We start from the raw sequence: 24,449 nt of genomic DNA, 5'->3' as shown, positions 1-24,449 counted from the left end.
CTCCACAGGTACAAAAAAAGCATTTGATAAATTTTAGCATCTATTCTTGATAAAAACATTAAACAAACTAGTGTTAAAAAGGAGACAGCAGGCCCTAAATAGAGACAGTTATGCTAAACCCCACCAAGACTTAATGCCTAACCTAATTGCAGCTTCAGTTTCTCCTAGAAATATAACCTTGACCAGCTAACCTGGAATGTCCTGGTCAGCACTAAGAGGTAAACACTGGTAGGATTCTCCTTAGGGAGGGTTACCTTGCGTAAAACAATATTCTTGGCTAAAAATTTTTCCTCTGTTCCCCCTCTGTCTTTAATTTTTTTTTTCATTTTCTGCAACTCGATAGAGCTCCTTTGTTTATTTGAAAGACATGATGCTGTCCAATTAATGAATTGTTGGAATGGAGCCAATTTGATCTTTAAATTTATTCAGTTGAATTTTTGCTATTTACCAATAAGAATAGAAAACCGTTTCGTCCATCTGATAGAGCATCTATGAAAACGCTAGAGCTAACAAAATACCTTTTTTAAAAGATTTGTTTGAGAGAGAGAGAGAGAGAGAGAGAATGAGTGGGAGAGGCAGAGGGAAAGGGAGAAGGAATCTCAAGCAGACTCCATGCTGAAGGTGGAGGCTGATACAGGGCTTAAGATCATGACCTCAATGAAAACCAAGAGTCTGACACCTAACCAAATGCACCACCTAGGTGCCCCAAAAGCTAACAAGATAATTAATAGTGAGAGAGTTAATAAATCCCCCTTAAGATCAAGAAGAAAATAAGGATGTGCATTCTTATCACTCCTATTCAACAGCTACAGAGCAGTGCTTAGGGGAAATTTATATCATTAAATGCTTACATTAGAAAACACAAAAGAAAAAACTAAAAAAAAAAAAAAACACAAAAGATCTTTTTTTTTAACACAAAAGATCTTAATTGAATAGTCTAAGCCTTCACTTTAATAAAACTAGACAAAAAATAGAAAATGAAGTTCAAAGTAAGTAAAATGAAAAATAAAGAACAGAAATCAATCATTTTTAAAATATTACTTGACACACAATGTTACATTACTTTCAGGAGCGTACAGCATAGTGTTTACACAAGTCTATACATTATGTTATGCTGACCAAAAGTATAGCTAACATTTGTTACCTTACAACACTATTACAATACCATTGACTATATTCCATATGCTATACATTTTAATCCAAAGACTTATTCATCCTATAACTGGAAGCCTCTATCTCACACTCCTCTTCAACCATTTTCCCATCTTCCAGTCTCCCCTCCTCTGGCAACCATCAGCATAATTTCTGTATTTAAGCTCTGTTTCTGCTTTTTGTTTCTTTGTTTACTTGTTTTGTTTTTTGGATTCCACATATAAGTGAAAACCATATAGCATTTGTCTTTCTCTGTCTCTTATTTCACTAAGCATAATATCCTCTAGGTCTTTTCATATTGCTGCAAATTGCAAGATCTCATTCATTTTTATGAGTGAATAACAGTCCATTGTATACATAGATCACATCTTCTTTTTCTCCACTTACTTATTACATTTGGACTTTTAAGAAACATGTAACAACAGAGGTGCTGGGGTAGCTTGGTTGGTTGAGCTTCTGACTCTTGGTTTCAACTCTGGTCATGATCACATGGGTCGTGGATGGAGTGCCGTGTCAGGATCAGTGCTTGGTGAGGAGTCTGCTTGAGATTCTCTTCCTCTGCCCTCCCCCAACTCAAAGCTCTAATAAAATTAAATAAATCTTTAAAAAAAACATATAACATCAGATAGACTATTATAGTGGAAAAATCTATTCTAGTTTTTGGGAAGCATATGTGTGACAAACTATCTTGCTTCTAGTCTCCAAGACTTTACTAAGAGTTTATCAAAAAGTAGGCTCTGATCTATGGTATCCTGAGTCTAGAGGTTTTGGATGGTTTGATTACTGTAGAATAATTTAAAGTGGATGAACTTAACTCCCAGCTGTTTTCTTTCTGGAATGAACTAATCATTTTAAAGTTACATAGTCCACTGCAAGAAAACTCAATTCCTTTTAAGCTTTGTGATCTATTCAGTCTTTGGAAAACATAGTAAAAAAAGTAATTTTCGGTGCAATAAGGATGAACTTATTAGTATATACCAAATATTATTTTTTAGTGACATCATATTCCTTATTTATTTAAAGTAACACTACAAAAGCATGCCAGTCCTTTATCAACACATTTTGTGGAGATGGAGAAAAATCAGGGCGATTCCAACTCAAGTTCAGCATTAGCACAAGTACAGCCATCCCAGACACCTGTGAATAAGAGCTGAAATTTACACTAACTACTTCAGTTACAGGAAGAAAACAGCATACAGCTTAACATCCTAGAAAATAAGAACAGAGGCCCAAGCCAAGGGCAGGAAGCCCCTATTAGAATAAGAACAGAGCCCAAGCCAAGGGCAGGAAGCCCCTATTAGAATAAGAACAGAGCCCAAGCCAAGGGCAGGAAGCCCCTATTAGAATAAGAACAGAGCCCAAGCCAAGGGCAGGAAGCCCCTATTAGAATAAGAACAGAGCTCAATGGCCCTTGAAAGCCCCATATCAAAATGTAAACAGAACTTGAGAAATTCCTCCACCCCTTCTGAAAATCCCCTACACCAGCCTATAAAAAACCCAGTTGTAACCCACTTTCGGGGTCCAAGTCCCTGCTTTACTGTGTCGGGTATACTTGGACCCAAGCTCGAGCTTATAAATAAACCCTCGTGTGTTTGCATTGGTGTTGGCTCCTTGGTAGTTTCTCGGATTCGCAATCTTCGGCACAATATTTGGGGGCTAGTCCGGGATCCAAGAGACCTCCAGGACCCCATCTGGAGGGTTTTCACGCCTGAAGAGTGCACTCAACTTTTTCCAACTTTTGTGTGCATATTCTCTGAGAGCTCTAACCTGTAGGAATTCCAACCTGTATTAGGTCGGCATTGGCTTAGGCGGACACACTGGTGGGCCATTGACCAGGGGTCTTGAGGAGACGTCCCTTGCCCCCGCCTGGAGGACGGGGTCCTCATCTGTAAGGAGGATGGGGGTCCTCATCTGTAAGGAGGACAGGGTCCTCATCTGTAAGGAGGGCCGGCTGCCAGCCCTTCGGGGATTACTTTCTGTCTTGTCTCCGCGGCCGCACTGGAACGTTTGTCTGTTACTGTGTTCTTGTTAGCTGTTTGCGCGTTGGTCTGAGTAAACCGTTTGTGCGCTGTTCTTTGTTACCGTGTTCTTGTTAACTGTGCGTTTGTCTGTGTTACTATGCCTTTGTTAACTGTGCGTTTGTCTGTATTACTGTGTCTTTGTTAAATGTCATAACTGCTTACATAAGGAGAGGGAAATTTCAAACTTACTGCATGTCAGAATGGCCAACCTTTGACGTGGGATGGCCCCAAGAACGAACTTTTCACCTATTATCTTACAGGTTAAGGCCATGATCTTCAGGGACAAACCGGACAGCCACCCTGACCAGGTGCCATATATCCTGGTCTGGCAGGACAGGATAGAGAAAAACCATTTTCTTACTCCCCAAAATGCACAACTCGGCTGAAGGTTAGGAGAGACTCTGGGTCCACCACCAGACTCTAATGGCAGGTCTCCCAGCTGCTGCGCGCAAGCATACCCATCTGCTGAGGTATGGTTATGTAAGACAGGGTAAGGATGAGAGTCCAGCTGCCTTCTTAGAGAGAATACTAGGAGAGAAGAGCTTGCAGGACTTATTTATAGTAATGGAAAGAGTCAATAATAATAAAGAAAGTCCGGAAGAACAACAAACCAAACTAAGTGACTGGCAGACCTGAAACCTGGCCAAAATCCTGCTAGCCATAACCATGGATGACCCACAGGAAAGACGGAGGTACCTCAAGAAGCTGGCTTCAGGGACAGGTAAGGAGGATGGCCCTGGTCCCTGTCAGAAGCGCACTAAGCTGAACAAAAACCAATGTGCTTATTGCAAAGAAGGCCACTGGGTGAAAGGCTGTCTTAACAAAAGACCTAAGGCCCCTGCCAAGATCTTAGAGATGGAGGACCTGAACGACTAGGGGAGCCAGGGTTCAGCACCCATCCCCAAGCCCAGGGTAACTCTTAAAGTGAAGGGGCAACCTGTTGAATTCCTAGTGGACCCTAGGGCACAACATTCAGTTTTATTACAACCCCAAGGGAAATTGGCAAACAAGACTTCATGGGTGCAAGGGGCCATGGGCATCAAATAGTACTCATGGACTACCCGAAGAACTGGGGATCTCGGCATGGGCTGGGTATCCCATTCCTTCATGGTCATCCCTGAGTGTCCCTACCCGTTGTTAGGTTGGGATTTGCTCACCAAGATGGGGGCACAAATTTGTTTACACCCCGAAGGGGTGTAAAAATCCTAAACAAGGAGGGGCACCCTATTCAGGTGCTTGTCCTGAGTTTAGAAGATGAATATCGTCTCCACCAAACGCCCTCAGCCCCAATGACTGACATTGACCCGTTGGCTGCGGGAATTTCCCCAAGCCTGGGCAGAAACTAGGGGAATTGGGCTGGCCTGGCACCGACTGGCCATATACATAGAACTAAAGCTGGGGGCAGACCCTGTCAGGGTCCGCCAATACCTCATGCCTCTCGTATAGCGTAGGGGAATCACACCCCACATATGGTGACTACTAGACTCAGGCAGATTGAGGCCTTGCCAATCAGCATGGAACACTTCCTTGCTGCCGGTTCAGAAACCGCTAATTACAGGCCAGTCCAGGACTTAAGGGAAGTCAACCAACAAGTAGAGGATATGTACCCTACGGTCATAAGCCCATACACCCTCCTCTATTTAAAAGATGCCTTTTTCAGCCTGCCTTTAGTGCCCAAGAGGCAAGACCTCTTCGCCTTTGAAAGGACGGACCCTGAGAAAGATACCAATGACCAGCTCACCTGGACTTGACTACCACAAGGATTCAAAAATTCACTGACCATCTTCGATGAGACCTTATACGAAGACTTGGGTGAAATCCGTTCTGAGCACCCTCATTTGATATCCTGTTGGCAGTGGAGGACCAGGACACATGCTTGCAAAGCACAGGGACTTGCTCCAAACCATAGCGGCTCTAGGATACTGGGCCTCCAAACCAAGGCATCTCTAGGATACCAGGCATCAGCTAAAAAAGCCCAGATCTGCAGAGCAGAGGTGAGCTACCTTGGGTACAAATTAAAGGATGGACAAAGATGGTTGATGGATGCACGGAAGGAAACCGTCTTAAGGATCCCACAGCCGCAAACTGTCCGCCGGGATGGACAGAGGCATTTCCCACCAAACATGCAGCACAGACCGTGACCAAGAAACTGCTGAAAGAAATCTTACCGAGGTATGGCTTTCCTGCTGAGACTGGATCAGACAACAGCCCAGGATTCATCTCTAAGGTAACACGGGGAGTGGCACTAGTACTTGGGGCAGATTGGAAATTACATTGTGCATATAGGCCCCAAAGCTTAGGACAGGTAGAGAGGATAAACAGAAGATTAAAGGAGACCTTAACTAGCCCTGGAGACTGGCGGGGACTGGGTGACTCTCCTCCCCTTCACCCTATATTGGGTGAGGAACTCCCCATATAAGATGGTACTGACTCCCTACGAGGCCATGTTCAGACTTCCTCCACCTATTATCCCCAATTTAGCAGCAGGACTCCAAAGTGAACAGCCTCTGGCATGTTGGAACGTGGAGAAGGGTTCCATGTGAACAGCAGTTGAACATGGGTCAGTCGGTCCTGAGAGATGGGTGAGCACCATTCCAAAGGGATGGGTGATGGCCTCCGTTGCCCTCAGCTGATCGAAAGGGACTCGGGCTCAGATCCCCGAATCTGGAGTGGCAGAGATGGGCGCCGAGGCGTCCAGTGCGGTAACACAACCGATCCAGGAGAAGCCGGCGGGAGCCCAGGGGACAGTTCTCTTTTCTTTGTGAAGGGCAGGGCGCCCTGGAATGGGCTTGCCCCAAGAGAGGGGCCCATGCCTTGGAAAGCGTTGCGGTTCCGGCAGCGTCTGGTGAGCTCTCGCTGGCCCTTGAAAATCCGGGGAAGAGGGTATAAATCTCACGCTGGGCTGTACCCATATCCAAACCTGAGGTGCTTGCTGAGTTTGATGACCACCAACTCCTTTTCTCCCTCCAAATGTTACAGCGAACCCATGAGCAGGTGTGGCCTAAGCTGAGGGCCCTCTACGAGACTGGGCCACCCCCGGGCCCCCATTGATACCGGCCAGGTGACTGGGTGTATGTGCAGAGATACATACACCAGACACTTCAACCTCGCTGGAAGGGACCCTACATCGGGATCCTGACCACTCCCACTGCTCTCAAGGTCTACGGGATTACTCCATGGCTCCACGACACCCACTTCCGGCCAGCTTATCCACATGCTGTTCTCAAAGACTTTGTTCCAGAATGGAAAGGCCAACCAGACAAGGACAATACCATAAAGCTAAGACTGTGCCATTCTCACTTACCCCACTAATGTTGCTTCCCCGTTAGCCATTTAAAAATGTGTAACCAATTCAGCCTTGCTTTTAAAGTCTTTTAAGGGTTAAAAAGATGGGAGCATCTTAACTGTAGAGAGGCTTTTGCAAGCAAGGGGGGGAGGTTATGTGTTGCCCCAAATGAGGAGTGGTGCTTCTTTACTGACCACTCAGGAATAGTCCAGGAATCTGTGGCAAAAGTCAGAAAAGGTTTGGCTAAACATAAACAGGAGCAAGAACAGCAACAAGGTTGGTTTGAATCATGATTTAATCATTCCCACTGGCTCACTCTGAGACCAGCCTGGACCCATGATTGGGTCCTTCCTTAGATTCCTCTGAGAGGGGGAAATGTGGAGGCCAAGAAAAATCAAGGCCATTCTACCTCAAGTTCAGCATTAGCACAAGTACAGCCATCCCAGGCCCATGTGAATAAGAGCTGAAATTTACATTACTACAGTTACAGGAAGAAAACAGCATACAGCATAACATCCTAGAAAATAAGAACAGAGCCCAAGCCAAGGGCAGGAAGCCCCTATTAGAATAAGAACAGAGCTCAATGCCCTTGAAAGCCCCACATCAAAATGTAAACAGAACGTGAGAAATTCTTCCACCCCTTCTGAAAATCCCCTAGACCAGCCTATAAAATCCCAGCTGAAACCCACTTTCAGGGTCTAAGTCCCTGTTCCTCTGTGTTGGGTATACTTAGACCCAAGCTCCAGCTTGTAAATAAACCCTCATGTATTTGCTTCGGTGTAGGCTCCATGGTGGTTTCTCAGATTCGCAATCTTAGGCACAAAAATTTTGGCTTAATTAGTTATACATAAGCTTTTTCTCTGGCTTAAAACTTCAGTAAGAGTAAACACATCAAGACCACAATACTATCTATTTTAGATATGCAATCAATTTATTTAACTTTCTAATTTATGTACCTAGAATTATGGATAAATAGCTAATTTTGAGGTGTATGTGTATGCACATATATATTAAGTCTAGAGTTGGAAGAAGACTGGGCAGAAGCACAAAGTTTTGTGGTTGAAATATATGCAGGATTCTACAGGAAAAAGTAAAAATGTGAATCACTGCAACACTATTTACAACAGCCAAGATGTGGAAACCACCATAAATGTCCATTGACAGGTGAATGGACAAAGGAAAGGTAGTATATACACACAATGGAATATTACTCAGATTGTTAAAAAGGAGGAAATTCTACAATATGTAAAACATGAACAAACATTGAGGACATTATGCTAGGTGAAAGAAGCCAGGCACAAAAAGACAAATACTGCGTAATTCCAATACTGTATATAAGGTGTCAACTCATAGAAACAAAGAATAGTATGGTGGTTGCTAGGGTTTGGGGAGAAGGAGACTAAATATAAATTATAACAAAAAGCAGTACACATAATGTGTATGTTCCATGTTCACTTTAATGACTACTTCATAAGATAGTAACTACTCTTAACTATGGAGACTACTTCTGAATCATTCTGATCCACGCAGAGCTGTAGTCAACTCCTTAACATAACTCTTTGTATTTGACATTGATTAAAAATTAAAACGGGTAAGAGGGTCCCCCCTTCGTTGCATCCTCACCAACATTTGTTTCCTGTCTTGTTAATTTGAGCCATTCTGACTGGTGTAAGGTGGTATCTCATTGAGGTTTTGAGGTTTTGATTTGTATTTCCCTGATGCCAAGTGATGTGAAACATATTTTCATGTTGGCCATTGGGGTGACATCTCTAGAGAAATTTCTGTTCATATCTTCTGCCATTTGTTGTTCCGGTTATTTGTTCTTTGGGTGTTGAATTTGATAAGGTTTTTTTACAGATCTTGCATACTAGTCCTTTATCTGATGTCACTTGCAAATATCATCTCCCAGTATGTAGATTGCATTTTAGTTTTGTCAACTGTTTCCTTTGCTATGCAAAACCTTTTTATCTTAATTAAGTCCCAGTACTTCATTTTTGCTTTTGTTTTCCTTGCCTTTAAAGGTGTGTCTAACTTGACGGGATGAGCACTGGGTGTTTTTCTGTATGTTGGTAAATTAAACACCAATAAAAGTTAAAAAAAAAAAAAAAATAAAATAAAATGCAGTTTCACATGATGAGGAAAAAAAAAAAAAAAAAAAAAAAAATAAAGGTGTGTCTATGATACTCTGCATAGAAAACCCAAATGACTCCAACCCAAGATTGCTAGAACTCATACAGCAATTTGGCAGTGTGGCAGGATACAAAATCAATGCCCAGAAATCAATGGCATTTCTATACACTAACAATGAGACTGAAGAAAGAGAAATTAAGGAGTCAATCCCATTTACAATTGCACCCAAAAGCATAAGATACCTAGGAATAAACCTAACCAAAGAGGTAAAGGCTCTATACCCTAAAAAATATAGAACACTTCTGAAAGAAATTGAGGAAGACACAAAGAGATGGAAAAATATTCCATGCTCATGGATTGGAAGAATATTGTGAAAATGTCCATGTTACCCAGGGCAGTCTACACATTTAATGCAATCCCTATCAAAATACCATGGACTTTCTTCAGAGAGATGGAACAAATTATTTTAAGATTTGTATGGAATCAGAAAAGACCCTGAATACCAGGGGAATTTTAAAAAAGAAAACCAGAGCTGGGGGCATCACAATGCCAGATTTCAGGTTGTACTACAAAGCTGTGGTCTTCAAGATAGTGTGGTACTGGCACAAAAACTGACAGATAGATCGATGGAACATAATAGAGAATGCAGAAGTGGACCATCAACTTTATGGTCAACTAATATTCAACAAAGCAGGAATGACTATCCACTGAAAAAAAGACAGTCTCTTCAATAAATGGTGCTGGGAAAATTAGACAGCCACATGCAGAAGAATGAAACTAGACCACTCTCTTGCACCATACACAAAGATAAACTCAAAATGGATGAAAGACCTTTTTTTTTAAGATTTAATTTATTTATTCATAAGAGACCTGGGGGGGGGGGGGCAGAGGCACAACCTGAGGGAGAAGCAGGCTCTATGCTGGGAGCCTGACACGGAACTTGATCCAGGGTCTCCAGGATCACACACTGGGCTGCAGGCGGTGCTAAGCCACTGTGCCACCAGGGCTGCCCTGGATGAAAGATCTTTTTTTTTTTTTTTTTTTTTATGTATTATAGTCACAGAGAGAGAGAGAGGCAGAGACACAGGCAGAGGGAGAAGCAGGCTCCATGCACTGGGAGCCTGATGTGGGATTTGATCCCGGGTCTCCAGGATCGCGCCCTGGGCCAAAGGCAGGCGCTAAACCGCTGCACCACCCAGGGATCCCTGGATGAAAGATCTTAATGTGAGACAACATTCCATCAAAATCCTAGAGAAGAACACAGGCAACACCCTTTTTGAACTTGGCCACAGCAACTTCTTGCAAGATTCATCCATGAAGGCAAGAGAAACAAAAGCAAAAATGAACTATTGAGACTTCTCAAGATTAGAAGCTTTTGCACAGCAAAAGATACCGTCAACAAAACTCAAAGACAAGCTACAGAATGGGAGAAGATATTTGCAAATGACCTATCAGATAAAGGGCTAGTTTCCAAGATCTATAAAGAACTTATTAAACTCAACAGCAAAGAAACAAACAATCCAATCAGGAAATGGGCAAAAGACATGAACAGAAATCTCACAGAGGAAGACATAGACATGGCCAACAAGCACATGAGGAAATGCTCTGCATCACTTGCCATCAGGGAAATACAAATCAAAACCACAATGAGATACCACCTCACACCAGTCAGAATGGGGAAAATTAACAACGCAGGAAACCAAAAATGTTGGAGAGGATGTGGAGAAAGGGAAACCCTCCTGCACTGTTGGCGGGAATGTGAACTGGTGCTGCCCCTCTGGAAAACTGTGTGGAGGTTCCTCAAAGAGTTAAAAATAGATCTGCCCTATGACCCAGCAATTGCACTACTGGGGATTTACCCCAAAGATATGGATACAATGAAAACGCCGGGACACCTGCACCCCGATCGTACAGCAGCAATGTCCACAATAGCCAAGCTGTGGAAGGAGCCTCGGTGTCCATCAAAAGATGAATGGATAAAGAAGATGTGGTCTATGTATACAATGGAATATTACTCAGCGATTAGAAATGACAAATACCCACCATTTGCTTCGACGTGGATGGAACTGGAGGGCATTATGCTGAGTGAAATAAATCAATCGGAGAAGGACAAACATTATATGGTTTCATTCATTTGGGGAATATAAAAAATAGTAAAATGGAATAAAGGGGAAAGGAGAAAAAAATGAGTGGGAAATATCAGAAAGGGAGACAGAACATGAAAGATTCCTAACTCTGGGAAACGAACTAGGGGTGTTGGAAGGGGAGGAGGGAGAGGGGTGGGGGTGACTGGGTGACGGGCACTGAGGTGGGCACTTAATGGGATGAGCACTGGGTGTTATTCTATATGTTGGCAAATTGAACACCAATAAAAAATAAATTTAAAAAAATTTTAAAAAGGTGTGTCTAGCAAGACTTTGCTTTGGCTGAGGTCATAGAGTTTGCTGCCTGTGTTCTCCTCTAGGATTCTGATGGATTCCTGTCTCAAATTTAGTTCTTTCATCCATTTTGAGTTTATCTTTGTGTATGGTGTAAGAAAATGGTCCAGTTTCATTCTTCTGCATGTGTCTGTCCAATTTTCCCAGCACCATTTATTGAGGAAATTGTCCCAATGTTCATAGGAGCAATGTCCAAAACAGTCCAACTGTGGAAAGAAGATATCCATCGACAGATGAATAAAGAAGATGTGGCATGCATACACACACATGCATACACACACACACAATGAAATATTAGCCATCAGAAAGGACGAATACCATTTACAGCAATATGGATTAAACTGAAGGGTATTATGTTGAGTGAAATAAGTCAATCAGTGAAAGATAATTATCATACGGTTTCACTTACATGTGGAATATAAGAAACAGTGCAGAGGATCATATGGTAACTGAGGGAAAACTGAATGGGAAGTCATCAGAGAGGGAGAAAAACCATGAGAGACTCTTAGCTATAGGAAACAAACTGAAAGTTGCTGGAAGGGAGTGGGGAGGGTAATTTGGTGATGGGCATTAAGAAGGGCATGTGAAAAACAAAAAAGAAGGGCATGTGATGTGCTGAGCACTGGGTGTTATATATTCAACTGATAAGTTATCGAACAACTACATCTGAAACTAAGTATGTACTATATGTTGGCTAATTGAATTTAAATTAAAAAATTAAAAAAGGTAAGTTAACAAATACATATTCATATATGATCATGTTTTCAAGAAGCTAGTCTTTGTGGAAGTATACAGGAAAGGGTACTTTCAGTAAGTTGTTGATGGAAACTGGGAGGTTTATGGCTATCGCTTTGGAAAGCACCCCGGTGAGCTATAGAAAGGCATTTGTAAGAATAGATTGTGCACCATCAAAGGATAACTCTAAAAGAAGTGGGCATTTTCTTTTTTTTTTTTTTTAATTTTTTATTTATTTATGATAGTCACAGAGAGAGAGAGAGAGAGGCAGAGACACAGGCGGAGGGAGAAGCAGGCTCCATGCACCGGGAGCCTGATGTGGGATTCGATCCCGGGTCTCCAGGATCGCGCCCTGGGCCAAAGGCAGGCACCAAACCGCTGCGCCACCCAGGGATCCCGAAGTGGGCATTTTCTAAATTAACTTAAACTCTGAGACTTTCAGTAGTTCAAGAATAGAAATAAAACCCAAAGAAAAGTACTATCTTCACAATGGCATAAAAAAGGTGATGGTGCCATTTGGTTCATGATGCTAAATGTTCCAAAAGCCTTTGATGGTATGATATAGACAAGAAAAATATTAATAAAACAACCACATAACACCATTAAAACTAAAAAAAAACATTATTTAAGTTTTTATTTAAATTTCAGTTAACATACATTATAATATTAGTTTCAGGTGTACAACATACTGATTCAACACTTACATAAAACACCCAGTGCTCACACAATAAGTGCCCTCCTTAATCCCCATCACCTATTTAACCCTCCCCTCTTGTAACTATCGTTTTTTTTCTCTTTAGTTAAGAGTCTTCCTTCTTGGTTTTCTCTTTTATTCCCCCTATGTTCAGTTTTGTTTCTAAAGTCCACATATGAGTGAAATCATAGGGTATTTGTCATTCTCTCATAGGCTTATTTTGTTTAGCATGACAGTTCCTAGCTCCACCCATGTCATTGCAAAAGGCAATCTTTCTTATAACTTTTTAAGGAACCTCTGTATTGTTTTCAAGAATAGCGGCACCAGGGATCCCTGGGTGGCGCAGCGGTTTGGCACCTGCCTTTGGCCCAGGGCACGATCCTGGAGACCCGGGATCGAATTCCACGTCGGGCTCCCGGTGCATGGAGCCTGCTTCTCCCTCTGCCTATGTCTCTGCCTCTCTCTCTCTCTCTCTCTCTCTCTATCATAAATAAATAAAAATTAAAAAAAAAAAGAATAGCAGCACCAGCTTGCATTCCTACCAACCATGTAAGAGGGTTCCCCTTTCTCCAAATCCCTGCAACACCTGTTGTTTCCTGTATTGTTAATTTTAGCCATTCTGACTGGTGTGAGGTGATACTTCATTGTAGTTTTGACAGGTGTCAGGTGATATCTTGTTGTAGTTTTGATTTGTATTTCCCTGATGGAAAGTGATGACTTGCATCTTTTCATGTGTCTGTTGGCCATCTGTTGGGTCTTCTTTGGAAAAATGTCTATTCATGTCTTCTGCAGCTTGCTTTTCCTCAGGAACCATGCTGCTCAGTGTTCAGCTTGTTCTGCTGCCACTTTCGCCTTTCTTCCTGTCTTTTCTGAGCCTGTTCTATTGCATATGCAACTTCAGCAGCAATATCCATATCCATATCCACTTCTACTTTCAAACCACACAAACCTTTAAGTTCATTGTTAAATGAATCTGTACTTTCCACTAATTTCCTTATTTTTCCTGGTGTTGTTCCTCTATTTGAAGAAGTTCTGCTTCTAGTTTTCCCTGATGAACCGTTAAGTACTGGTCCTATCCTTCGAAGACCTGCATTCTAGCTGTTGTGACAATTGACTGAAAGACTGGCACCACACTCTAAGGATTTCACTGATGAGGTGGTGGTTTCTCTGGAAATGAGTTGTGGCTGTATGCTTCACTGAAAAGCCATTACTGTAATCACCTGGATCTTCAGCAGGCTGAATATTCATGTAAAGTTCTCTTTTCTCCATGCAAGTCTGTCTCTTAGACTTTCTTCCTCTAGAGCAGCTTCTGCATGACTTTGCATTTATGTAAGCACGGTATGTGGGGGAATTATGATAGGCCTTCGTAGATTAATTGTACTCTATCTTTTCTGCTTCATCTTTATTTAAATAGTATTGTTTTTCTTCATTAGTGAGATCTTGCCAAATGCTACCAATAAACTTGCCAATCTCCCACAAATTTAGGTGAGGATTGGAGGCTTTTACTTTGTCCCAGACTTTTCTGCTGTACCTCATGTAGGGCATCAGTGACTTATCTGGTGGCTTTGGGGGTTTCGGAATCATAATACTAGAGGATGCCATGACCTGCCTTGGTGCCTGGGTTACCTCCCAGCCTGTAGTTATAGGTGAGATGACTGTATGGATGGTATGCTGAGCATTTGTTTGCAGGAGCTGGGTTGGGAGGTGGGGCATAAGATGGTCTCTTTGATATTTTGGGGTATTAATTTCTCTGTTCCTTAAGGATGAATCTGAGATACCTCAGGCAGAAAAAGTACCCACAGCTCTGGCCTTATTACCCCAACATCTTTATCCATTCATCTATACATGGACACTTGTCTATCATAAATAATACTGCAATAAACATAGAAGTGCCTATATCTTTTTGAATTCATATTTTCATTTTCCTTGGGCAAATACCTAGTAATGGAACTTACCTAGTAATGGAACTACTGGATTATATGATAATTTTATTTTTAATTTTTTGAAGAAACTTCATACTGTTTTTCACAGTGGCTGCACCAATGTGCATTTCTACCATCTGTGCACGAGGGTTCCTTTTTCTCCACATCCTTTCCAAAACTTATTTATTGTCTTTTGGGTACTAGCCATTTTGACAGGTGTAAGGTTGTATCTCATGATTTTGATTTGCATTTCCCTGATGATTAGTGATGAACATCTTTTGTGTCTGTTGGCAATCTCCATGTCTTCTTTAGAAAAGTGTCCGTTCAGGCCCTCTATCCATTTTTTAATCAGATTATTTGGGGGTTTTTTGTGTGTTGAGTTGTATAAGTTCTTTATATACTTTGGATATTAATGCCTTTTTAGATATATCATTTCTAGGTATCTTTTCCCATTGAATAGGTTTCCTTTTCATTTTGTTGATGGTTTCCTTTGCTGCACAAAACCTTTTTATTTTGGTATAGTCCCAACAGTTTATTTTTGCTTTGGTTTCCCCTGCTTGAGCAAACATGTCTAGAAAAATGTTGCTAGGGCTGATGTCAAAGACGTTACTGCCTGTTTTTTCTTCTAGGAGTTTTATGGTTTCAGGTCTCACATTTAGGTCCTTAATCCATTTTGAGGTTCATTTTTTGAAATGTAGCTGTCCAGTTTTCCCAGCACCATTTATTGAATAGACTCTTTTTCTCATTGGATATTCTTGCCTCCTTTGTTGTATAGTAATTGCCCATATAAGCATGGGTATACTTCTGGGATCTCAATTCAATTCCATTGACAAATCAATGATTTTTTTAAAAAGATTTATTTATTTGAGAGAGAGAGAGAGAGAGAGAGAGAGAGAGAGAGAGAGAGAGAACGAGCAGGCAGAGGTGGGAGGGGGCAGAGGGAGTAGGAGGGAGAATCTCAAGCAGACTCTGCACTGAGCATGGAGCCCAATGCAGGGCTTAATCTCATGACCCTGAGATCCTGACCTGAGCCAAAACCGAGTCCAACACTTAACCACCTGCATCACCCAGGTGCGTCAATGATATTTTTAATTAAGAAAAGCAGACGGGGATCCCTGGGTGGCGCAACGGTTTGGCGCCTGCCTTTGGCCCAGGGCGCGATCCTGGAGACCCGGGATCGAATCCCCCGTCGGGCTCCCGGTGCATGGAGCCTGCTTCTCCCTCTGCCTGTGTCTCTGCCTCTCTCTCTCTGTGTGTGACTATCATAAGTAAATAAAAATTAAAAAAAAAAAAAGAAAAGCAGACGAGAAAAAAAGCAAAAAAGAAAAGCAGATGAAATAAAAAGTTGACTCTTTAAAAGGATGAATATAACTGATAAACCTCTAGCTATACAAACCAAGAAAAAAAAAAAGAGGAAACAAACTGCCAACATGAGAAATGAAAGTGGGGCTAACAAAACAACCCTGCAGACATTAAAAATACAAAAAGGGGATACTATGAATAACTCTATAAATTTGACATGGAGTTGGATTAGACCAATTGTCTGAAAGATTCAAAATAATAAAAGCAATTCAAAAAGAAGTAGGTAACTTGAACAGTTCTATATCAACTAAATAAATTTAACTTATAGTTATAAACCTCCCAACAAGGAAAACACCAGGTTGGCATGGTTTTACTGGAAAATTTTACTAAATATTTATAGAAGAATTAAATTATAATGAACGTTCTACCAATTTAAATGAATAATTTGATGAGGTTTGACATATATGACTATCTTACAGGATAAAAAGCAGAAAATTTATGTCTGAGAGTTTATACATGTTCAAATGCATTACCTTACATAAAGCAATAAAGTGAGTAGGTTAAGTTCATAAATATTTTTCATGGTCCACTGATCAAAAGTCGTAAAACACAGACACGTTCTTTTACTAAAGCACTCACAACACTGCTTCCCTTTCCAATGTTACACACACACACACACACACACACACACACACATTTTAAGGCAGGACTAACTAAAATTCTTGCCTCCAAATAATTGTATAGTTGTGAAAGTAAAACTTGTAGTGTCAAATGAGGCCCCAGAGAGGTATAGTTTCAGGATTTGAAGACCAGATAGGATTTAAAAAGCTATAAGATAATGCTACCTACTCCCAGTCACATCTTAACAGCCATTTCATAGTAGTAAAAGACAATGTTTTCTATCTCCCAGACCTCAAGAGCTCATTCTTACAGTCTTATCTTAGTAAATGACACTGCCTCTGTCTGGAATGCCCTTCTTCCTCTTTTCCACCCAGTAATATCCCTTCTTGCTTTGAAAATATTCCTCAAGACTCTTCCCCTCCTGATTCACTAATTCATTTACTCATTCAGAAATATTTATAAAGCACCTAATACATCTAGGTACTGTGGATACAGCAGCAAACAAAACAAAATCCACTGTCTCAAAGAACTCTGTCATTTTAAGGGGAGAATATGCACTAAACAAATAAATGAAAACAATGTAAAGTAGTAGATAAATGATATGAAGGAAAATTAAGCAGGAAGGGACATTAAACAAGGATGGTGTGCAAGAGATTTTTGTGTGCTATAAAGGGTGGTCTGGAAGGATATTTGTGATGAGAAAAGGGAGAAAACCATATAGTGCCTATCTGTGGAGGTGGTGAAAGACATTTCAGACAGAGGGATCAGAAAGTGCAGAGACCCCAAGGAATACTTGGCATGTTTGGTACTAAGAGTAAGGGGTGGAGTGGTAGAAGATGTGGTCCAAAAGGTAGCTTTATGTAAGCCATATTGAGGACCATTTAGATAAGAAGCCAATGGGAGCAGAAGAACAACATGATTTGACTTATCTTTTAAAAGGAGCATATGGCTGTTGTATGGAGATTAGAATTTAAAAAGATACAAGGGTGGAAGCAGAAAAATCAGTTATGAGGGAATTTAAATAATCTAGTTCGGAGGTAATGGTTTATATCAGGGTGGTAGCAGTGGAAAGGATGAGGAGCAGCTTGGATATATTTAAAATTCTGTGGCTGTGGAGTGTGAGAGAAAGAGGAGACCTAGGGTATAAACGTTGGAGGAATGTCCTTTTGTAGGCAAGAGATGATGGAATCTAGTGCATACATGGAGGGGTTGATTTTGTATAAAAGCATAAACAATTTATCTATAGTAACAGGAAAGAAGATAGAGAAAACAGGCACAGATGCAAGTAGGTAAGTCTAGGAGTAGGAACTTTTGGAGGTTCACAACTGATTGCCTTATCTTTTCTTAGTGAAAGGAGAAATGTGGAACTGAGAGTAAAAAGGAAAGATGCAATGAAGATTTAATGGGATAAAAGAGGCCAGGAAATAGTCATCCAAGGATATTCTTTCTGACCAAACTGACCCATATCCAGTGACTGACTTTACCAAATCCTAGCACCTCCACATAAATTCCTACTGTTGGATTCATTTTTCTTTACCTGGTATATATTCAGCTACACTCTCTATTTGCTCTGGTTCCTTCAATAAATCCTCATACAAGGTGGGGGGTAACTCTATAGTTTACTAGAAAGAGAAAGAAATAATAGAGACAAATTATCCACTCCGTTGTGAGGAGAAACCTCTACACCAAGAGGCATGGCTCTGTCACAACTCTCAAATCTGTGCTCTTCTTTCCATCTCCACTGCCACTGCCCTAGTTTAGAGGCCTTCATAATTTATCACTTGGGATTTTGTACCAGCCTCCTAACTCATCTCTTGACCTTTCTCTTCACCTATCTCCAGTCCATGGATCATACCACTGCTGATATGGAAATGTATTTAACTCCCCTGCTTAAAACCCTTATTATCCCTTTCCTTTTTCTCCTTAAGGACCTGCAAAATTTTCCAGCTGAATCTTTCACTCATGTCCTTCTCTTGCCTTACGTCCTATACCCTAGCCATGCCAAATTACATTTGATCCCTGAATACATCAAATCTTTCAATTCCCCTGTGCATCCTATTTCCTCTATCTGAAATGCTCATCTGACCTTTCTCAACAAGGTATTTTTACCAATCATTAGAAACGTAACTCAAATGTCAACTTCTCAGTGTCACCACATGCAGAGGTGACCTCTTTTCTGTGCTTACATGCCTCCCCCATAGCACTCATCTTCCTATATCAAAAGTATTTATGTATCTAACTTCCCCACTATATATATTATTCATCTTTTATCATAAGCACTTAGCACAGTGCCTGGCACATAGTATATCAACAGATGTTTACTGAGTTAACTGTAGAATTGAAGAGATTATAAATAGCAATAAAACAAAAATATAAGTTGACAGATGAAACACAAATAAAAATTCTTTAACATACTAAAACAAGATGTATTTCTATAAAGTGTTTTAGGACTAGGAAAAAAAAAACAGAAAATCTCAGTAATCCTAAGCAGAATCAACCTTTCACAAAGATGATACAATGAGGGATCCCTGCCTTTGGCCCAGGGCGCGATCCTGGAGACCCGGGATCGAATCCCACGTCGGGCTCCCGGTGCATGGAGCCTGCTTCTCCCTCCGCCTGTGTCTCTGCCTCTCTCTCTCTCTCTGTGACTATCATAAATAAATAAAAAATTAAAAAAAATTAAAAAAAAAAAGATGATAAAATGAGACCTGATGGAGTAAGGCATAGCATAGCAAACAACACTCTTTTTTCACCACGTATGCACAACAGATGGAATAAGCTTATACTCTGAAGTGTTTTTAAGGCAGATATTGACTCTAGAAAACAAGTTATCTGTAGACTTCTGCTCAGAACAGAAATTTCCCAAAGTTTTATATAATATGCTCAATAAAGAGCAAATGTTGTCATATGTGTGGTCCTGCATTTACAAAGCAGTTTCACATGTATTATCTCATTTAATTCTCACAACAATCTTGTCAGGTAGGTTTTATTGTCCCTCTTTTACAGATAAAGAAATTGTGGCTCAGAGAATCATTAATCCAACACCACACAGTAAAAGAGTTAGAGGTAGAGCTAGGATTCTAACCCAAGTCTGTATGACTGTAAATCTATTATTCACTATACAGGCTGAGTTGACATTTTCATGGCTTCCCAACAAGTACACTAAAATGAAGCCAAGGAATTGTTGATATGGTTTGTGTTTGGGGGAGGGGGTATTTTTTGCCTTTTTTCCTCTTGTTTCTTCAGTCTAAATATTTTCTACTGACCTAGAAAATCATAGAATACGACCTTATTTGGAGAGTCTTTATAGAAGTAATCACATTAAAGTGAGGTCATTGTATTATTATAAAAAGGAGTAAATTTGGACAAAGAGATACACATAGAAGGGAGACAGTGTGAAGAGACATAGGTAAAAGGTGACCATCTACAAGCCAATGAAAGACATTTGGAATAAATCTTTCACTAAGGTTCTAGCATCCAAAAACTGGAAGACAATAAACCTCCATTGTTTAAGCCACCCAGTCTGTAGTACTTTGTTATGGCAGTCCTAGCAAACTCATACTGATAAGCCTAGTAATTTTTGATTAAATGCCAGACACTGCATATTAAAAGTTGGAGAAGATCTGGATGATATTATCTTCCTTCAGAGAAGATTTACTTTTGTTCCTGCCAGGTGATGAAGGACAGAACACATTAATCCTGCATGAGATTGAGCTGATTCAAAGCTATGCTTTACTCTTTGTGAGGAATGGCATTTTTATAGTTTATCCTTTCTCCTGGAGTTTAGCCCTTTGGGGATCCCAAATGAAAACCTGAGGTAATTACCAGTGTCCCTGCTCTTTGGCAGGCTCTAAACTCCAATTTCTGACTCTCCAGCACTGTGAAACTTGCTGAAAGCCCTGCTTAGCTACTCAGATATGTCCCTTTCTGCTTAATTTCTCAAATCCTTTGCCCTATGCCACCTAGAAACCAGCAAATGATACAAGAGAAAGGCAGTGTAAACTATTGGACTAAATTTATTGTAATTTCTATCTATGGCATCTTAGGCCTTCAAAGTCTTCATTATCATGATAGCCCTGAACTCCAATTTTTGTCTCTAAGCTCTGTGAGATGCTAAAACCTCTGCTCATCCTTTTTGTCTCTTAATTACTACTTTCAGATTGGCTTCTCAGTCTCTCTACCTATACCACTTATATTGGCAAATGCCTTGAAAGGGAATGTCACTCAGAATGTTGGGCTTACCTCAGTACATCTCTCTTCTCTGGGATTTAGAACTCTAGTTGCTTTGGTAGCTTTCTGATGCTTTCAAACAACTATTTTATAATTTTATCCAGCTTTTCTAGTTCTTCTTGAGGTATATTTAGTCTGATACAATTTAGTTTTTCAAAGCCAAAAGCACAAGTTCCCATATCCATGGTTTCTAATTCCATTGAAATGCTTGTCCTTGGTTCATCTCCTCGTTCCAACATGTATTAATAAGCACATGGTAGGTGTCGATAACTCTGGGAAAACAAAAAGTCCTGTCTTTAAGAAACTCACAGTAAAATCAGTGGGGGTAAGACTACCAACATAAATAGTGAAAATACAATGCTGAAGTGTTTACAACTAGAGGTGTACAGAAGATGCTATAAAGAAATGAAAGTAACTATCTTCATCTGGTTGCAGGAATCAGTTATCACAGAATAGTAGATATATGAGGTAGGTCAAGAATATGCCAGGTTATTAAGGAGTGGGAGCAAGAGAAGAAAGGTACTTCAAGAGGAGGTAACATTTGAGTAAAGGTATGGCAGTACACATGGGAAACTACAATCAGTTTGGTACTATTGGAACCAGATGAGTGATAGGGTATGGCAGAACGTAAAGGAGGTAATGTAGGCAGATTTCTGATTGTGGAGGGCTCTGTCTCTGCCCTAAAAGTTATTATTTATGTAGTTTATGGATAATGAAATACCCAGAAGTAGAAATCTACCACATGTTCAGTCAGATTCATGGAGAACTCAACAACAGAAATTTAAGACTTCTTTAGTCAATGGCTTATAAATTCAAAGGCAGCATTATCATGCTTAAGCAATGTAGTAGGATTCCTAAGCAATAAAGTCTTTGAGTCACCTGACTAGTTTATAAGGAAAAAAAAATTCTGAAACACTGTAGTAAATACTATGTAGCTAAGAACTGAAATGACTCCTGAGCATATAAGCTCAGTTACCTATTAGAAAGTTCAACAAGCAACAACAAGAGTTCTAATTTTTCAGAGACTATTTGTCAACTTTTGCCCTTAATGACATTGCCATCAAACAGCAATTAATGCTTACTTACTTGTGAGGCTAAATACCCAATTAAGTCTGATAGGAGTTTCCCCTTGGATTTAAAAATCTAAGATACCAGACAACACAGATAACTATCCCCCAAAGATACCAAGACAGCAGTATAAAAACACCAAACATCTGCATAAATTGACAAGAAGAAGTGTTTACATGATTTATGCCTCAGGGTGCTGTCACTTCTGTGACACTCAGGTCAACAGAGTTTAATGAAGAAGATGTGATTTCTAGCTCTCACAGGCTGACGGCAGCAAAAAGGGTTTGGCAGACAAAGGAGAGGGCATTTTTCTAGAAACGTGGTATAATGTGAAAACAGTCGAAGTAAGAGGATCCTGAACAAAGAAGAAGCCAGATTATGTTTCTCTAAGAAAAGCAAAGTCATGGATTGGGCTAAAGGAAGAGATGAGGAAAGAGAGAAGTGGGCCATGAAAGCACAGAGAGGGCTCATCCTCATTTCAGGCCCAAGGGCTTAATCTATATTTTTGCTGGCAAGTTACAATTCTGTAACTTAACATAAGCATACCCAACAACTACTAACCAATCCTTTATTCCCCAAAAGGCCTCAACAACACTCTACAAGCATTTAAACAAATTATATCTACCAATTATTTACCAATGAAACAGCACTGAGAAAGCATAGTACATTGACACTGCATACCACCATTTCACGATAGCAAGAAGGAAAACACTAGAACTTGTGCCATTTCAATTAGATTTCTGATACCAGAATCTAAATACGCAAGTTAGAATTTGGCCATAATACCAGTGCTGGCCCTCAAAAACAATCTAAAACAGTCAAAGTTTGGAGTTAGCTAGGCCATAGTTCCAACCATCTCCAAAAGACTAACAACAATTTGGATTCCTATTCTTGCCAGGGGAGGAGGTGGAGAGCTAAAAGTATAGGTGGAAGAAAGCAGGAAAGTTAAATCCCTGAAGAAAACTCACATCTTTAAGATTACATAATACTGCTCCTAAGTAATTGAACTGCAGCAGAAAAATTTCAAACACATTCCAACATGCCTCTAATTAAGATAGTTTTGGGAGGTTCCAGAATTATAGCTATCAAATATGATACCTAAGGAATTTATCAAGATTAAAATAATTACCAACTTTAACTCAGGGGAAAAACACAATGGAAAAATCAGGTTAGTTAGAATACACTCATAATAATGTCAATTTGTTGACCTTTTTACAATTGCTACATCATTTAGAAACACCTGAATTACAATAGACACTGCATAAAATATAAAATTAGATATGATTCTTGTTCAGAGAGCTCAAATTAAGTGTCTGATAAACTTCATACTTCACCAGAGAAGTATGAAAATATACTACAACCATAAACTTCTTTTAAAATACAGCAAGAAATACTGGTAGGACATATGATAATGTGAAACATCTAACAAGCAAGAATTTTTGTAGCATGTAAAAGCAAGCTGGGTACTCACATGAGGTATGTATTTTGAAATGTTTATGGATGGTTAACCAGAAAGGCTAATTTAACACCTACACATCAAATGCATGGAGACAGAGCTATGAAATATTTGCATTTACTACTCAAGTAAGAGGACCATCACAGTACTAGCATAAGAATGCAAGTTGTAATTAAATTAGATGAAATTTCACAATTAAAAGGATATGCAATCTCATTCCCTGAGAACTTAATTTACATAGGCTCTCTGAAAGGCTTTCAGAAATGAAATTCTGACTATAAAACTGCAAAAAAGGAGAAAATAGTAAGTATCAAAAGAGCTATAAAAGTTCTTTATAATCTTAGATTTTAAAAATATATAACAAGAGCAATAGCATTTGTTTAGTATTTACTCTGTTAGGAGCTATGCTACATGCTTAAAGTGTATTATCTCATTTAATCCTCAGAACAATCCTATACAGTTGTTCCTATTATTAGTAACATTACTTTATAGATGAGGAAATGAAAGCTCAGAGGTTAAATAACAAATCTCAAATCACACATCTAGAAAAAAGTAGAGGTAATATTCAAACACAAGTCTCAAGTTGGCAAAACAGTAAAAAAGCTAAGGTTCAGAATAACCTGAGTCTTAGAAAGAGATATACTCTGAGCATAAGAAATGGTTATTTCAAATTGCCATCAGAAATAAAAAGAAATGTAATGTTAAGTGACACAGAGAAAGGAAAAAAAATCCCTGCTTATATCCATGTATCCTCTAAGAAAATTGAAGACCAATTAAGCGTACTTAAAATATTAGTAGAAAAAAATGAAAACAGAGATACAAGAAGAGATTAAGAAGCAGTTGTCCTAGAATAATCACATTCCGGGATACCGGAAAGACCTTGGGCTAAGATTTTCAAACTGCTGTCTAGACAGAATTGTGCATATTAAGAGAGGGAGAGAATTCTGGAGAGAGGCAAATGTAGTCTTGATTTTCAAAAAAGAAAAGAAAAGAAAAAGATAGTCATCTTTGTAAACTGGTGAATTTAATATCAATTCTAAGCAAGTTGAATGGAACACATTATTACAGAAAAAGACTTCTGGTATGAGTAGAATGGTATTTTTCCCTACTTTTCCTAGCTAAACACAAGAATAAAACCTGGACATGGTACAAAAAAAAAAAAGAGAACTCTGAAAGGTGGTAAGAATAAACAGAACAGTTGGGGGGCTCCAGAACTAGAGAACAGTATACCAGGATGTCTTGCATACCTGCACCCAACAGAGAAAGGCCATTCAGACCCAATGTTTCCATATCCTCCACTCTAGGAAGAGATCAGCCCAGGTAGACTCATTCCTTCCTGAATCAAACAGGAGTACACTTGAAAACATTAGGCAAGCCCAGCATCAACACTATAC

The 24,449-nt window shown here is 39.9% G+C and overlaps 1 protein-coding gene and 1 pseudogene across 5 annotated transcripts in view; both read right to left on the bottom strand.

The window, feature by feature from the left end:
• Nucleotides 1-24,449, bottom strand: part of EDA (ectodysplasin A) — a 435,889-nt gene that overhangs the window by 318,146 nt on the left and 93,294 nt on the right. The gene's annotated exons all lie outside the window — the stretch shown is intronic.
• On the bottom strand, nucleotides 5,799-14,185 carry LOC121483027 (annotated as a pseudogene).

Source organism: Vulpes lagopus, chromosome X (genome assembly GCF_018345385.1).
Source record: "Vulpes lagopus strain Blue_001 chromosome X, ASM1834538v1, whole genome shotgun sequence".
In the NCBI taxonomy this organism is placed as follows: Eukaryota; Metazoa; Chordata; class Mammalia; order Carnivora; family Canidae; genus Vulpes; species Vulpes lagopus.
This window is presented reverse-complemented; position numbering and strand designations above follow the sequence as displayed.